Genomic DNA, 16,434 nt, shown 5'->3' with positions numbered 1-16,434 from the left:
AAGTCTGCAGAAGGAATTTTGTGATGGTCCCCTGAAGCTGTAGAAGATATAGAATACTTTTTATCAGGCTAATGAGTGAGAAAATTTGCAATTTCCTCCCTTCCTTCCTTCTCTTCCTCTGTTGGATATTATGCATGTTTGATAGTTTCATGAGGATTTGTTGCTTACGGTAGAAATTGAACCTATACTCCCATACACTCAGCCCCCTCTCCATCACTGAGATATAACTTTGCCCCTGACTGGAGATTCTCAGTAAACAGTGGAAGCTCAAAGTTTCCTCCTGTAAGATTCCTGCTCTTGGCAGACAATTACTCTGTCTGTATTTGGGAGAAAGCTCATGTGTGCATATGCCTGAACATTGCCGCCTCTGTTGTATAAGTGTCACCACTGAGAGCATCAGAGAGGCCAGAGCCTCAAGGACTGAGATCATTAGGAAGGAGCAGGTAATGGGGTGTGGACAAGGCCTACCTTTGTCACAGCAAAGCTGGTACCTCAATTGTGCTGGATTTGACCCAGGGGCTCCATTTCTCAGGACTCTGTCCAGGGTCAAGGAAGCCAGGGTAGAGAGAAAATGCTTTGGTCTTGATTCCCATCATCCACCAGAGGGTCCTTACCTAATCATTTCCAGGCAGGATGTCACACTGGGGTGGGGTTGGGGGCCAGGTTAGTTGCTCTTGGTAGCTATTAATTCTTTCACCACCTGAGAGCTTCCCTTAGGAAGGTGGATGGTTATATCTTAAAACAGTAACGAACTATAGAAATGATCCCTGAAAGTATAGTCTCTTGATTACATGATGGGAAATGTAGGTCTGATTTTCCCCAGGGCACAGTGATAGGATACTTATCATGCCTACTCATCACTAGGTCATGTGCTGTTTCATACAAATGAAGTTCAAGCATTTCAACATTTTAAATTATATCACAACAAAATTATTTTTATGGAATTCTCAGTCACCTGTATGTAATCTATATTACATGATTAAATAGATTATTCATAGATTATCATGGTTTTGAATAGGTGGGTAACAGGGTCCTGATTAAGTGAATTTGATCCCTGGAACCTAGATGGCAGATGGTGAGAACCATGTAGAAAGAGAGAAATGACTGCCATGGGCTGTGCATGGCGTGACCTCCATATGTGTTCTATGACATGTGCAGCTATGCGCTTCCACACAACAGCAAGTAAATAAATATAAAACCCTACTACTTTTCACTTCAAGCTAGTAATACTTCTGTTCCCAAGCATGTTCCTATAACTCGTTATGTGACTTAACTACCATAAAAGCTGGGGCTAGTCAAATAATGCCCACGGCACACAGCACACTCATCATCCACTCTTATCCCATAATGAGCCCCATCCATGGTGATCATCATTCACGAACCCACCAGGCTGCTCCCCAGCTTGTCTGCTTGTGTCTTTACTGCCTCTTCAAAAGAAAACTCCTTCCCACTCACCTGTCCATCTATTCATCATTTTATAGTTTCAAACCAGACTGTGAGCCCTAGGGTTCTGATCTCTGTGGCTGCCCTCCCCGGTACCAGCCCCACCTTACCACTGAAGGAGATATAGTTCACAAGGGCAAGGACTGTGTTTATCGGCAGGTCCTCGACCCCTTGTACTATATGTCCATAGCTTCTCATCATCACGTGATTGTTGACCTGGGCCTTTGCTTCCTGGATGTCCTTGAAGTTGATGGGGACAGCTTCCGTGTGGTACAGCCCCGTAATAGCCTTTTTGAATTTGTCTGACATCTTCAGAAATTTACTAATGAACAAGGTGTTGCCGGTGGTCAGGTGAAGCTGGTGATCTGGCTTCAGGAGTATATGGAGGAGATATTGGAAACACTTGTGGATCTCCCTTGCAGGTTTCTTTATGAGACTGAGTCCCAGCCCCTTCAGGATTTCCTTGTGAGTGCTGCCGCTAGCTCCCAGAGAAAGCATTGTGAAGGCGGCTACAATGCTCATTGGGGACAATGCAATGTTGGTTTGTTTGGGCTGATGCATTGCATTTTGGAGCAAGAACAGAGAGATGTTGGTGATGATGGGGGCCAAAGTCTGGCATTGAGGAGGCTCCTGCTTCTTCTTGTTATGGCCTGAGGCTTGTGTGTCTTGGTAACCTTCAGTCTGAAAGCCAGGGAGCAGACAGCAGAGCCCTGCTATCAAGAAGAAGCTGTGAGAAAAAGAGGGTGTCATTGTCCTGTAAGACAAAGAAGGGGACAAAAGCCCCAAATCGGTGTTACAGTAACTCTCACTGACCAACCCAACCATTAACACCAATAAAAACAACTAGGTTTTTCAAGCTGTGTGCCCAGCTGAAGCCGGGAATGTTCTACACTCTCATTTGGGAAAGAACCAGAGAAAACCGTCAGAGTCATAAGAGCTCAGATACACCGACTCATTCCTTTGATTTTTTTTTCTTAAATTGTACATTAAGTGTGTGTGTGTGTGTACATATGTGAGCACCACATCAAGTATATAAAAGTCAGGGGACAACTTGTGGGAATTCTCCTACCATGCTACTGTGTGGCTCCGGGGACCACCAAAGATCACCAACCATAGCAGTAGCCGATTTACCCTCCACAGCCTCCACTGCTTTCTTGTTGAAGTCCACAGGGGAAGTGGTTATTCTTTCCATTTGCCGAAGAGAAAGTCAAAGACCAGAGAGGTGAAAGCCCACAGCCAAAGTCAGTGCACAGGCAGAGTGGCAGAACCAGGTCCCACAGTGGGCTGTCCAGGTCAGTAACCCATATTTCTGACAGGTCCCATTGTATCTGCAGTGACTTAAAGACACAAGTGCCATGTCCTGTGACATTATGAGCCTGAGGATTTTGGTTGATCACGGGCCTATGAGACATGCTATGTTCTGGAGGCATTTGTAGCCATTACCTATGGGTTTCAGACATCTGGCTCTGTCCACTTGCCTGGGCAGGAAAAGCAAGGCTCAGAATAATTTAGCAACTTCTTCAAGATCACCCAGGAGCGTGACGGCTGCTGGCATGTGCTCTGTGTATGCTAAGGCAGTCCCCAAGGCACTGCCTCCACTGAGCATGGGGCTTAGGCTCAGAGCTGGGCACAGAGGACAGCAAGAGTTTGGGGGTCCCATTAACATATATGATGATGCCCCTGGCATCTCAGCAGTCCCTGCCCATGCCCTGTCCACCTGCAGTGAGTCAAGGAGAATCCAGACTCTCTGGAGACATACAATTGTGGGGGATATGAAGAGGTGAAAACAAATCTGACACCAGCCATTTTGTGACAATAAATATTTAAACTTTTCTAAAACTCACTTTAAACAGGATTGTTGGGGAGAGTAAGAAGAATTAGAGGAGATATTAAACTTTCACCAAGCTATGACCTCAGGGCAGTTCACGAGGGAGGAAAGAGATGGGTTTTGCAAACTCCTAGCCCTCAACACTAGCAGGGGTGGAGGATGGAGCAAAGACAGAATTTGGGATTATGAACCCATATAAGAATGAGAAGAGGAGGAAACAGAGGGGCATGAAAGTTGTCTGGAGAGTTCCCAGGAAAAGATCACAGATAGCTGGCCCCTGGGCAGGAGGGTGGAGCCCAGGCAGCAGAGGCAAGAGGACCTCACACTGAGCTCTGGAATTCAGATTAGAAAATCTAGAGATGAAAGCGATTTGGTCTCTTCTAAGGCCCTTGAAGCTCTTTGAACCCCAAAGCCACACTCTAGGTCTGGGTTCTGAAAGTGGCAGGGAATAAGAACCCCCCAAGGCAGAGCAAGTGCAGGGAAAGAAGAGTGGGGTTCCCTGAAGTGGATCCTCCGAAGTGAGTATCCAGAGAAAGGATACTCACTGGCCCAGGCTGGGGAGGCACTTCAACAATGAACCAGGTCAGCCTGCCTGATGCTCACGAGTGTCCCTAATAAGCTCTGGGCATGCAGAATGAGGCTATTCTTATGTCCCATCTATGACCAGGAATTGCAGCTGGTACCTGCTTCCCCCGTGTGCTGAGGTGCCAACCCAGCTTGAGAGGCTGATTGATAGCACCCAGCCTTCAGCTAAGGAAGAGTCTGGCGAAGGACTTACTGAGCAGAGTCCGCTGTGGCCGGTGGGAGGTTTGTGGGTAGATGTGCAGTACTGGATGTCCCTCATACTGTTATCTTGGGGCTTTATAGGGTGACAGAGGGCATGAGATACTTGGTCCCTATGTGCCCTGGACCCTCTGTGCTGAAAAACAGCCTGGGGCAGCCTGGCCAGGCGATGGTGTGACTAGAGGGCTGGGCTATTCTGTCCAGAATTGACCTAGTTCAGTGTACCAACCCAGAGTCACCCATCTGGAATGAGAAAGGTGAGGGAGCCCTGTGGCCATTGCAGCCTACCTCAGAGAGCTACTGAAGGGGGCTGCGGGTCATGCAGGACAGTCCCCAGTACACAGCAGTGATGGCCACTATGATGCTCTTGACCTCTTTGCATGAGATTTCAATGTCAATTACACTCACAAAGGCACCCAGTAATATAGTCGGGGTAAGAATGTCCACACAGGGATTTGGCCATGAATGTAATTTCAAGGACCATCATTGAAGAACGGCTGAGAGATTACATGGGCAAAGGCAGAGGAGGCTAGGGCAGGACCATTCCTCAGAAGGTGTGAGCAGCATGAGGGGGATTTCTGAGGAAGGAGCCATGTGAGAGTATTCATGGAGGAATTACGTATGGCTTTGACACACCTTCGGTGAAGGACCCCAAAGGCACAGAGCCACTGAGGAACCTATGCCAGCTCACACAGCCTGCTCCCTCATGTTGTAGCCTACATGGTATCTCCTGGCTACCGCTTTTGTCCTTTCTGGGGAGGAGACTTGAGGTGTCAGCTGCGCCTCCTGATTCTGACTAAGTTTCCACCTAGGAGTCCAAAAGGACCTGCCTCTGTCCCTACTTCACAATGGGTCTCAGTGAGGCCCAAACTGCCAGCCAAACTCCCAGCACACAGGCTCACCTTTGATTCTCATGGTATTTCTCTTTCAAGGAGTGAGGGAGCGGGAAGGCATGGCATGGTCATCCCTCACTGAGCTCAGAGTTTTCTTTGTGCGTCTCACTTTCATCTCTCTGTCACAGAGCAGAGAAAGACAGGATCTTTACCCATAGGCGGACCCACACTTGGGGTACCCAGCACCCCTGAAGTGTTTCAGGTAGTTTGTGCCAGGACAGAGAAGTTGAGGTTGTGTGCACGTGGGTACAGTGATGGGACATATGATCAGCCTTAGACACTGTAATGGAAGCTTTGAATTCTTTGTATGTTATGTAAATATGCTTTTGTTTTAATCCCAAGTGTGGGATTTAAGGACTTTAGGTTCGTCCACACCTGTTTAACTGTCACGTGTGGGGTGTGATCTTTGCCAGCTGGTAATGGCCTTCCATGTGTGGCACGATGAGGGGCATGGTCTAGGACTCTGCAAATATAAATATAGGGCTGAGACAGAGACCTGGTGGCATTCTGTGTTGCGTTTGCTCTTGGTGTGTAGCAGTCTGGAGAGACCAGAGACAGCGTGGTGGTCTGGAGCAGACAGACAGAGAGAAATGCTTCGAGGTGCAGCGGCATGGAGGAGACTGCTGGCTGTGTCTGCAGTCGGTGGGGATTAGTGTAGAGCTCTGAAGGAACCCCTTGACCCTAACTAGCCAGGAGAAGGAAAGGGGTCTGGGCCCCTCTCCCCATTAACCTTTTCTCTGTCCTACTTAAGGTTGGGGGGTTGGTGGAAGAGGGGTAGAGGCCTAAACTCCCCAGTAAAGTAGAGTTTTAAAAAGGACTGCTGCAGGTGGTTTTCTGCTGCAGGGCACACCGAGGAAAGGGCACTGGGATGCTCCGTGCTCCCGAGGCTGCCCAGGATTCCCTTTGTTCATGTTAAACTGCCAAAACCCTCCATGGCCACAGATCTTCCTGTCATGCGAGTGACGCTGGTTTTCCAGATCCACGTAATTCACATCACAGGCTTCTGTCCCGATTCTACAGGAAAACCTTGGAAGCCGGTTACAAGCTGGAGAGGCCGAGTCCTCAGAGGGTGCTCTGGATGGGAAAGTGTGGCGTGGTGCTGTGCTGTGTGATGCAAGGACCATGGAAGGTCTAGAAAAGTAGATGCTCCTGCACAGCAGGTGCCCGCTACTCAAAGCTGTAGGCTACATGCAAAACCAGCCCCAGAGGAAAACCATGTGGGCTTGGGCCTAAGCCCTTGGGCTACATGTCACCCAGATGCCAGTCTTCGTAAGATTCAGCGCTTGCTCTGCCGGCAGCACTGGAAGTGTGTGCAACACAGAAAGTGTTATTTCCGACTAACTCTCACCCCCTGTCTCTCTCTTTATCACTTTAGAAATAGCACTGTTCACCCAGTGCCCGCTTCACCATTGTATCTTGAGTGTGCGTCGTTTATTTTGGCCTTTTGTGGGGGATCAGCTGAGTTGGCCTAGAGTCTCAAATGAGACAATGGGCTTTGGCTTTGAGCGAAGCTTGGACAGTTAAGGCTTTGTGGCTCTTGGAGGTAGAATAAACACATTTGGTTTGTCAGATACACAGATCTATGTCAACTTGGCACAGAGTCCTTGGTCTGGGTGTTGACTGTCCCCCAAAGACATCTTTGATAAAGTTCCACTGCCTGTGGCGGGGCACATTGGGAAGTCCTTAAGTCATTGGGTGCAGGGTCATCAAGGGCACTGTGGGAGACCAGTCTCTCTGGTTTTCCATATCTCTGTCTGTTCCTGCCCTCTGGCCTTGGATGTAAACCATCCAAACTGTGAGCAAAATAAATCCCATCTCTCTTTAAACTTATCTGCTTCTGGAATTGTGTTGCAGTCACAGGAAGGGGAGAATGCAGATGCCTTTTGCTTTTCCTTCATCTGCAGACGGATACTTACTGTGAATTACACAGCTTTGGACCCTGCTTACAAACTCCTTATCAAGTCCTCTGGCTCCATTCACAGGGCTGGGTACACGTCCTCTGGCTGGTTAAAGTTAAGAAGGTGTATTTGAGAAGGAAAGAGTTTCTATGGCTGGGCATCATGTTGGCCTGAAGAAGTAAAGTTCAAGCCACTCTTTCCATGAGGTGAGCTGTATCCATAAATGGAAAAAAGAAATGACTGCAGCTTAGCTGAACACACTCATGTCATATCTTTCTTGGATATAGTTTGGTAGAATTCTTCCTGGGACTGGTTAAGATTCAGCTGCTGTGATGGACAGAAGCTCAATCACAAGGTTACTAGGGTCTTGCATATGTTAGGCTACTGTTTGTTTGTTTGTTTTTGAGACATGGTCTCTCTGTGTAGCCTTGGCTGTCCTGGATTTGCTTTGTAGACCAGGCTGGCCTCGGACTCACAGAGACCCACCTGCCTCTGCCTCCTCAAGTGCTAGGATTACAGACATGTGCCAATGCACCAGCTTCTTTCTTTCTTTCTTTCTTTCTTTCTTTCTTTCTTTCTTTCTTTCTTTCTTTCTTTCTTTCTTTCTTTCTTCAGATTCTAGTTTTTTATTTTTTTGAAGAGAGGTCAGGGTCATCCACACATCCAACCCAGGTATGCCGGTCATTTTTGAGCATTAAAAAGGTAAATTAATTTGAGCATTTCAACCTTCTGTTATTCTAACCAAAGGACCAAAACTACGATGACAGGTCAGTACTGTGGTCATGGGCTGGTCAATCATTTTCTGTAGCCATCAGTAGAGTCTGCTGGATTTTAGGATAATATTTATGACTTTGTGGTGCCCGTTTACTTAGACGACACTTTCATTTTATGTTTTTGCCTTTCCTATGACACGGAGACCATTCAATACACAAAGGACAATAGTTGAATATGGGTATAAACTTCCTAAAGTTTTTGTTATAATCTTATTAGTGTTTGGTGTGTGTGCATGTCTGTGTGCACATGTGATATGGGTGAGATGTATGTGTGTGGGACAAGCACACTGTATGTGCACATGTGATGTGCGTGTGCATGCATTGTCATGGCATGGTGTTCAGAGGACAGCTTTGTGGAGTGGGTCTCCCCTACCACTGTATGGCTTCCAGGAATAGAAAACAGATCATTAGGTTTTGCCTTTACCTGTTGACTCACATCCCCTGCTAGATAAGTCACAAACTTTTGAGTGAGCACAGCAGTCTGCCATCAAACCTGAAGACACCATGGAAACAGCACAGTTTTCCTGTAGTGTGGGCGAGATGTTTGAAGAGACGCAACTGAGGACAGAAGGCCTCAGACTGAATGCATGTGGCCCAGCCTCTGAGCAATTTGCTTTGTGTCTCATGCCCACGAGATGAAGAGATGAAAGTTAGCCATCCCAAGTTAAGCTGTCCGGGGTGCTGCCACTGGGGAACATAGCAGCAGCACTCACGTTTATTCCGTTCTGGGTGCAGCCCCACACTTAGGGAGCTCAAACCGTGAAGCGCTGAGTTGAGCACCGATGCTCCACTCCAGTGGACTCTGATTGGCTACAAATTCCACCATCTCTCTCTCTGGCTTCCAACCCACTGTTCGGCTGAGGATGATCTCGAACTCCTGATCCTGGTGTCTCTACCTCCCAAGTGCTAGGATTACAAACCTGTGTGCCAAACCCAGCTGCCTTTAAATTCCATCCACCCAGAACTCTGCTAGTGTCATCCACCACTGGAGCCTCTGTAGGACTGAGGAAAGCTTTCGTAAAGGCACATAAGTTACTGACGGCCTGATTAAGGACACTTTCTGAAGGTGCAAGAGAAACCTATTCAGAAAATGGGGTGAGGAGCTCCAGACTATTAGCAGCCCTAAACCTTGTAGGTGTGGGGTAAAATAGGCCTGGTCTCCTTAACCTTCAAAGTTGGAAAAGAGCATCACCTAGTGGTGCCCTTGGATCATCGCTTTCAAGATAGGATGTGCAGCCCTGGGCTTGATCTCACATTTCTTCTCTACAGGTTATTTTTCTCACCTGTTTTGACAGCAAAAGAAACCTGAGGCTATACAGAGAATGTTGTTGTTGCTGCAAACACTGAAAGAAACTGGACTTAGCAGAAGCATTCCTTCTCTTATTCCTTTTTTTTCGTGATTATTTTGGTCAGCTTGGCCTTAGTCCACGTACCTCCAATCATTTTGATTTCCTCCTACACTGTAAACCTTTGGTAAAGTCATTCACAGGCTGTTACCCCCTGGAGTTCCTTCTGAGGAAAATGAAGAGTTGTGGAATGGCTGGAAATGGAGGAGCTGCCAAAAAGAAAGAGTCATCATGGTGACAGACTTTGTGATTCGCTAAATTGAGAAAGCCACATATCCAAGTTTAATTCCTTTGGTTATGACAGAATCCCCCAAGAAAAAGCAACGCAGGGAAGAAAGGCATTGTTTTAGCTCACAGTTTCAGATTGCTGCCTATAATTATGGGGACATCAAGGCAGGAGCTTTGCATCACATCCAGAGTCAAGAGCACAGTAAAATGAACTCATGCATCCTCGCCTCTTGGTTGCTCTCAGCTTGATTTCTCCTTTCTTATACAGTTCAGGGCCCTGTGCATAGGCAATGGTCCTGCCCACAGTAGACCGGGTCTTCCCATATTAATTAAATCGAGAAAATCTCCTATAGACAGGCCCACAGGCCAAACCAACGTAGGTGGTTCCCAGTGAGGCTCTCTTCAGGGATGATTCTAGGTTGTGTCAAGTTGACAATTACATCTAACTATTACATGACCTGTGTCACAGAAGCCTATCTTCTTTGAAGAATTTCTGTGCTTAGCTTCATCTTTATGTTTAATGGATGTGTATTCCTGGAGGTTAAAAGGACATCTTCTGTTGTCAAATGTGGACCCACGTTTTAAGGCTCTTAATTTTAGCTGACCCCAGTGGGGTCAAAAAGCAACTGCCCTTGTATGTCATTTTCAGGAGAACCAGCCTCCAGGCTCTTGACTGTGAATGGTCTGCCTAGCATCAGCCAGTAGGTTGTGAAAGGCTTCTTATACTGAGGAGAATAAACTCTTACACAATGCTTTAAAGCCTTATAACATTTAGTCACCAGAATTCAGGAGTGTGGGAGATGCTTGGCCTTTATTATTTTGAGATGAGCCTTCCAGTAACTATCTCCTAAGGGCTCCTAGTACCCAAGGGATGCTTAGAATTGGACCAGTAGAGGGCTTCACGTGCTGTGGCTCTTCTCTGCCTACCACTGCCACTGCCAGCTGTCAAACACTGACAAAAACACAAATCCCTTAGAGACCAGAACTTGCAGATCTTCTCCTTTGTATACCCATCAAAAAAGAGCTCACAAATAGCTGATTGGTGTCAACATCACCATAGTATAAAACAAAAGCCCCCAAAATTAAACAAACAAATCACCTATAGCCAAAGTTTTTGATTTAGGCATAAACATTGTTGATTGACTTATTGGTGAACTGCACAGAAATCACACCAATGAGGTTGTCCGGGATTCAGAGGAACACACCATATATCACAGATCCCCCGCTCCACCCGTGGGATATCATCTGGCCATTAAACACAGCCCACAAAGTTGGAGAAGATGGATGTGGCTTAGAAGCAGACACACACACAAAGGTACAAGGAAAAAGAAAAGGTGGGGAGCATGACATCTCCAATGGGACAAAGAAGTTCCGATATCCTCGATTCCCAGATTTTCAAAGGAATTTAAGAGATTCTTGAAAAGGCAATTCAAAATAATGCTCTCATGAGTACTCAGGAATACACAAGAGAATCCAGATGAACAGTTCAATGACATAAAGAAATAGTTAAGCCCAGAAAGAGGGACTATAAAAGACACGGATATTAAAATATATATATATATAAACAGACTTTGCAGATGAAGCAGTCACTGTTTGCATTTTTAAATATTCACTAGAGAATCACAGTAGCCATCTATATCAAGCAAAAAAAAAAAAAAAGAAATTTCCGAACACACACACACACATATATTGTAAATTTTTAGTGTTAAAATTGAAGCTAGATCTTTGCACATGGTAGGTATGTGTTTTACCACTGAGATACACTCCCTATGACCTGTCTTAGGCACATAAGCCAGTTGGGGGTTGTGAAGAGATGACTAAAAAACAGCTTTATTTTACAAGACTGGTGATACACTACTATAGAAATACATATTCATATTATAGTGCTAGAAGAGAGAGAAGAGACAGATGAATAGAAAATACAATTAACGAAATACTGGAAAACTTCTCAAGCCTGAGTAGAAACATGGACTGGACCTCTATGAAAAGCATAGACTCCCAATTACACCCCAAATTGCATTCAAAGCAAGCTGTTAAAAGTCAAAGGTGGCTGAGTGTGGTGACCTTTAACCCCAGCACTCAGGGAGGCAGAGGCAGGAAGATATCTGGGAGTTCCAGGCCAGCCTGATCTACAAAGAGAGTCCAGCATAGCCAAGGCTACACAGAGAAACCCTGTCATGAAACAACAACAAAAAGCCAAAGGTGAAGAATTATAAAAGCAGCAAGAAAACAAGTGAGAATGTTTCATATAGGGAGTCCTCCTTAGACTACAGAATTCTCAGCAGAAACCTTGCTTCTGGGCAGAGGACGAAATGGCATTTTCAGAGTGATAAAGGAAAGTAAACAAAACATTGAACACCTAATAACATAGTATCCTCCTCTAAGGTGCCCCTTGGAAATGAAGATGTTCTTAGGCAAACCTGCTAGCTAATGCTGTGATCTTCTGTGGCCTTTCTTCTTTATTTCAACCTTGCTGTTATTAGTTTAGAGACTCCAGGTGTGCCTGGTCATAAAGCACCCATTCTCTTCATCCTGACAAGGTGGAGGTCTCAGGAGGCACACCTCATGATGTGTAAACCCTCATAAGGATACCCAACAAACCATACTCCATTCCTGGGTTGGAAGGAACCTTATTGGCTCAGCCGAGTACAGACACATCACAGTTTAATTACTCAGTGCCCTCAGTTTGGAAACAGTTTCATAAAGTTTTTATAGTAACAGAACAAAGACAGTGTAAATCAGGATTGTTTTTTAAAGTTCATTGGTGGGAAAATCAGGAGCAAAAGCCTTAGCAAAGTGGAGTTAAGCTTAAGGGGGATTGAGGACTCCCATATAGTCATGTTCTCAGGACTGCTCAAGTCCAGCCTGAGACACAGTGGGAGAACCTGACCTCAGAGTGTTAGCTGTTTGGGTTCCGCCCATAATGAGTGTTTAAATCTGATCCAAACCACAGATCACTCCAGCTGGCATGGTAAAACTTAACCAAGAAGAGGGCTGTGAACTAATGAAATTTCCAGCAGGGAGAGACGTGCCTGTGTTAGAGTCCGGCAAGCCTGACTGGTGATAAGAAAGTCTGTGGCTACTCAGCTGGAATGTTACAGGTCTGGAAGTTAAGCATCCTGGGCTATCTTTAGCCCCACTTAGTAGCCATTTCTTGCCCACCTCTTTGCTTGACCTAGTATTCTTCTGACGAATAATCTATATCTATCTATCTATCTATCTATCTATCTATCTATCTATCTATCTATCTATCTATCCATATATATATATGGATATATATATATATGGAGATATATATATATATATATATATATATATTTTTTTTTTTTTTACAAAAATCAACAGCTTCTACCAACCCCAAAGCTAAGAATGTCAGCAGTTAGCACTGAGGCCTGTAGCAGAGACTATATCACTTTGCTAAAGCTTTTGTTTCTGATGTTCCCACCAAAGAACTTGGAAAAAAAAAACTTGATGTATTGCTTGCTTTGTTCTGTCACTATAAAAAAATTTATGAAACTGTTTCCTTGTTGAAACGTGTTTGGGGTAAGCTAACCTGGGTGCCAAAGCCGCAATCACTCATATTTGATTCCAGAATAAACTCTAGTTTTCTCTGAGGTGAGAGTTGTGCTTTTGAGTTAGTGGTTAGAACAAACTGCTTAGAAACACTCAGCCAATCCCTGATGACCATCAAAAACTCTACCATTTTTCTTCTTTTTCATCATTGTCAAGATGTTTTCAGAACAACTTAAAATCCTAGCTACTCTAGAAATGTTAACTCCCTGTAACTTAAAAAAACATAGTAAAAAAAAAAAGAAAAATATTATCAACAAAATATTAGCAAATTAGATCCAAGAGAACTTAAAAAGATTGAGCAGTATGACAACGCAGGATTTAAACTTGCTTTGCAAGGATGGTTCAATATACACATATTCTTTGCATGTTCCACCGAGCAACATAATGATCAACATTAGATAATCGTCTTGGTACATGCAAAAAAACATTTGATAAGTGCTACTTCCATTCATGATTGTCTTAGTGTTTTCTTGCTGTGAAGAGACTCCATGACCAAGGCAACTCTTACAAGAGGAAGCATTTAATTGGGGTTTGCTTACAGATTCAGAGGTTAATTTGTTACCATCATGGCCTGGAGCAAGTTAGCAGGCAGGTATGGGGCTGGAGAAAATTGCTGAGATCTATATCCTTATCTGTATGCAGAGAGAGAGAGAGAGAGAAAGAGAGAGAGAGAGAGAGAAAGGGTGGGGTGGGGAGGGAGACTGAGAGGGAGAGGGAGAGAGAGAGAGAGACTGGGCCAGGCATGGGCTTTTGTAACCTCAAAGCAGGTGGAGTCTGGGGCTAAGCCATTGTTATCTGTAGTCTTACTATCCAACTCTTTTATAATTTTTCAGGATTTGTGAATCTCACATCCTGCTCCCCAGTACCAATCTCCTTGTTCCTCCATATCTTCCCCCAACCCTTGTAGTCTACTCCCCCCAAACAAATACAAACAAAAACAAACACCAAAATACATCTCATCATGGATGTTGCCGTGCGTCACCATGTGTCACACAGTGTACCCTTTTGCCCAAACAATTTTACTTGTACATGTTCATTGCAATGAGTCATTAGCCTGGTTCGAGGCCTCTGGCTTCCACTACACCATCAATACAGGATCCTCACTAGGATTTCTCTGGGATACCTTGTGGTTGTTCTGTGTCATGGACATCCTGATGCTTTGGTTCTGTAGGACTGGTCCCTTCATGCACTTCAGCAGTTCATAGATGGGGTAGATGTTGGGGTGGGCCAACCCAAAGCCCTGGATCTGGGCCTGGATGGTAGCTGAGATGATTAGCCCACCAGCTCTCCAGCTTTGCCCAGGTAAGGGGTGGAGCCACCAAGAGGCAGGACCACTTATCCTGTGCTGCCCAATTGAGAGGCAGGGCTAGATGGTTCTGGAAAAGGGGAGGAGCTACTTTTCCTAGCCCTTCTAAGGACCTCTAGATGCATTCATATACAAAGGGCATATGACTAGAGTGGACAGAGGGAGTGGCTTTGGGCCCAATGGCCTTATTGGCTTGAGAAGAAGGAAAAGGCTAAAGATCCAGAGACCTTCCTGTTCATTGGAGGATGTGTACATCCCCTCTGGCAGGGAAGGGATGACAGGAATAGAGGCTGGGGCTCTGCTCCAGCCCAAGGAAGAAGAGCCCTACCATCTCCTCCAGTCATTCTCAGGAAACTCCTGGTACACCCAGAAGGGGACAGGACCCTCTCTCTCCCTTCAGTGCTGGAGATGTGACATCATGGGGGTCTCCTAAACACAGATGCAGGGGACCCTGAGAAGTCCTTTGACCTGGAGTCCCCACATACCTCAGGGAGTAGAGTAAGACACAGATACCACAAGGAGAGGGCTTTGCTGGTTGCTCTCAGGCATGGGTGAAGCTAGCCCATGTTTAATGTCAGTAGGGAGGGGACATGGCTGGAACAGGGTGGTGAGGAAGACAGGAATCTGAAATCAATTGTTTTCTATAGGATTATTCACTTTTCCCACGAAGAGGATGGAATTGGTGTATTCTTCTTTCATGACTATTACAAAGGGCCTGTTAAATCTGATAACAGGAATCCTAGGCAAGTCCATCTTACTCAAAATGGTGTTCCTTGAAGTTCTTACCACGTCATCATCAAAGGTCAGTATAGTCCTGTGCACAGCCTTTAGGGGGAGAAACAGAGAAAAGTTGGGTAGGTTGTATCCACTCCAGGCTGAAGTTGGTACCCATGTGGATGCCTCATCCATGAAGAGTCTCAATGTGGTCATGTTTTATCCATGGCCACCTCAACTCTAGTGGTCAAAGAGGCCTTTCCCTCTGTGTTCAGCCCTTTCATTCTTGGATGACCCTCTTCTCTGCTCCTTTCATGAACCACCTCTCATAGACTTGGATGTGGCATTTGGCTTCAGAGGCCCCCTCCTGTGCTTCATGGCTCCTGTAAACATGTTTTCTTTCCAGTGCATGCCAAGACAAAAGTTTTGAAGGTGATCTGAACCAATGCCTTTCTATATAAATATAAGTAAGTTGAGTCCCAAGGAATCAACAGCCCTGGGTAAAGATAAAATTAAGGGTCACTGAGTCCCATTCAAGTAGATCTTTATGATAGCATATGATTTCTTATCCTGCCTCTGTTCTCTGATCGTGAATTCCCCATGGCACATCTCTGTAGTCTGAGTCTCTGTCCATTATCGCCTTCCTCATCCTCATGTCTGATCCATCCTCACATTTTGTTCAGTGCTAACAGTTGGGATGCTACCATTGTCACATGACCTCACCTTGCTGAGCTTCAGGGGTGTATCCTCTGTGACCCCCGAGAGGTTAGCCTCACTGCTGAAGATCTAGGTAATGCGCAGTGTGCTCAGAATAGTCTTCAGGTCATAGGTTGTGGACATAGACAACTTGGGAAAGTGCAGGTCCACAGTCCTGGTATGCAGGAAAACATGAAAGAATTACTTAGTGTCATGGTGGCATCAACAGTATCATATCATTCTAGCACCTTCTGGAAGGCCACCCACCCTTGCCCAGGAAGCCATCCAGTGAGATTCAGGTGTGTTCTGAGACCTGTAACTCTGACTTGAGACTCTGTGACTCCTTATGTTAAGGCTTGGCCTTCAGTTTCCATAGATAAGGCAAGGTTCCTGGAGGTTCTATGCTAAGGGAACGAGTTCATCCTCTCCCTGCTTGACTCTGCCTTCTGCTGTGTTGTGGGCCTCAGCAGGTTTGGGCTGGGAGGTGAGACAGAATCTCTGTCCCCAGTTCACCTCAGGTCCACTTGAGGTGTGTATCATTATCTTCCTAACCCAAGGAAGAACATAGCCTGGATATCCTGACTGAGCACAGGCTCACTTGATCTGAAGGGGGGAGAGGCACATTTCAGAATTGTTGGCTTCCTGGGACCCAATAAAGAGTGATGGGGACAGAACCTTCTATAGTCATGCCCTGAGCTCTTTGCAGCTGGCCCTTTCTTGTTCTAAGCCCTTCCTTTCTTGTCTCCCACGAACTCTTCACCTTGACCTCCACTTCTGGCTGAAGCTGAGGCCTGAGACCTGTCTCTTCGTTTTTTGCTTCAGCCATTACATGCGCTGTTGTTGCAAATCCTGTTCTGCGCTCTGGATGCTGAAGATGGAATGTGTCTGCACCGAAGAGAAGCCTTTATTCTGAGCCTTGTTCCTGTCTCTGAGACTCTCTTACCCTGCACTAA

The sequence above is a fragment of the Psammomys obesus genome, unplaced genomic scaffold (assembly GCF_907164565.1).
Source record: "Psammomys obesus unplaced genomic scaffold, mPsaObe1.curated_primary_1811, whole genome shotgun sequence".
NCBI lineage: Eukaryota > Metazoa > Chordata > Mammalia > Rodentia > Muridae > Psammomys > Psammomys obesus.
This window is presented reverse-complemented; position numbering follows the sequence as displayed.